Source organism: Stegodyphus dumicola, chromosome X1, assembly GCF_044657685.1.
Source record: "Stegodyphus dumicola isolate Sdum_Otavi_A_Nest chromosome X1, ASM4465768v1".
NCBI lineage: Eukaryota > Metazoa > Arthropoda > Arachnida > Araneae > Eresidae > Stegodyphus > Stegodyphus dumicola.
This window is the reverse complement of record NC_140780.1, coordinates 220,263,361-220,265,201: the sequence shown is the minus strand read 5'-3', so window position 1 is coordinate 220,265,201 and position 1,841 is coordinate 220,263,361.

Sequence of the window (1,841 nt, the reverse complement as noted above, 5' to 3'; positions counted from 1 at the left end):
TGACTGCTCAGTTTCCATTCGATACTTGTTTGAGACAGATCTGTCTCAAACAAGTATCGAAGGTTCCGAACGCACTTGAGTATTGAAGAGAAAATGACAAGCAGTTCTGCACTTGAGTACTGTAAGAGAAAATGACAAGCAGTTCTGCACTTGAGTATTGTAAGAGAAAATGACAAGCAGTTCTGCACTTGAGCATTGTGAGAGAAAATGATTTGACAGTGTACGCTTTTTAACTTTTCCCTCTGTGCCTCAAGCGCATTCATTGAGCCACATGCAAAATAGATAGGTGTCAAAAGCTATGCCGTCACCACCGAAATAACAAGGCCTTGGCACTACGATCTTGACGTCTCTAGTAGTGGGTGAAGCAAAACGCACTCGCAGGTAATTAAGTCAGAAATGTGACTGTTTTGCTGGTTAGAGAGGCTCCCCCTTTAATATCAATATGAGCAGTTTGTTAACGTCTGTTAATTTAACGCGTTTCCTTCAGCTTTACTGAATTTAAGACATATCTGAACTAGGAATGTAAAGACCAGGGTCTCGACTGGAGCTTGAACTTTTGTCTCTTATCTTCGCAAGCAAGTGCACTGTTGATGAATTACAAAGCCTAGCAATCAGCTTCCGTTCATTACGCTGGAAGTGCGAAGTAAAAGTTGTTTGAATATGACTAAGTACTCGATAGCTATCTGCCTAAGGAGAGGGATGCCTTCGTGGAGGACTTTCTAAAGAAAACTGGCTCATACACACTTTACACTGGAAATCGTTATTAATATCCGAAAGATTTGCTCCTCGAGCATAAAATCAAGACATAAAAATATTGAAGATTTTGTTTAATTGCGAAATTTATCAGACTTGCATCTTTTTATACGAAATATAATACTCACTCTTTAAACATGTCGCAAGATAATAGGCGACCCTGTTATTGGTATTTGTAGACCCTATTTACTGCAAAAGCCCCTTTTAAGGAACTGTTTATTATTTCTTATCTGAGCTATCAAAAAGTATCTTAAAGGTAGTAAAATTAAGACACAAACTCAAGGCAGTAAAAATATGAGTTAGCCTGATACTATCAAACAGTCACGATAAACACGAATATGTTATGCTTATCAAATAGCATATCGAAGAAAAACCAAAAAAAAAAAAAAAAGAAAAAAAAAAAAAAAAAGAAAAAGAAAACCCTAGGGTTATTATTATTGGTAAGCTAAGGTGCTAATGTTCAAAAAACAGGATATCCACACCAATACAGTTAATGAGATTTTTCTTCGCCGCTGTTCTTCAACTTCTACAACTTCTAGAGCTGAAGATTTTTCGAAGGATGTTTTATATCAGATGAAGGATGTTTTATACTAGATGAAGGATGTTTTATACTAGATGAAGGATGTTTTATACTAGATGAAAAATGTTTTATACTAGATGATGAACAAACATTAAGGATGTTTTATACTAGGTGAACCCTCATTCCACACCAGAGTTGACCATTTAAAGCAGGCAAAGATTAAAGTCGAGATGGTCTGGTTTGGTTTGGTTTACCTAATTATGGCAAAGCACACTAGGGCTATCTGCCTAAGGGTAGGGATTCCTTCGTGGAGGACTTTCTAAGGGAAACTCACTCGTATACACGTTACACATGGGGAAAACCATGAAAACGCCCATGCAGGCAGCCCGTTCGCGGGATTCGAACCTCGGAACGAACTACCAGTGTTCAGCGACTTTACTGCTCGGCCGCTGGTGGGCTTAAACTCCAGATGACAAGCGATCGAAAATCTGTAATATGTTCCTGACAGACTAGTCCCTTTTCGTTTTTTTCAGAACATCCCAAGTATAATCTGACGTGTTTTCTATCA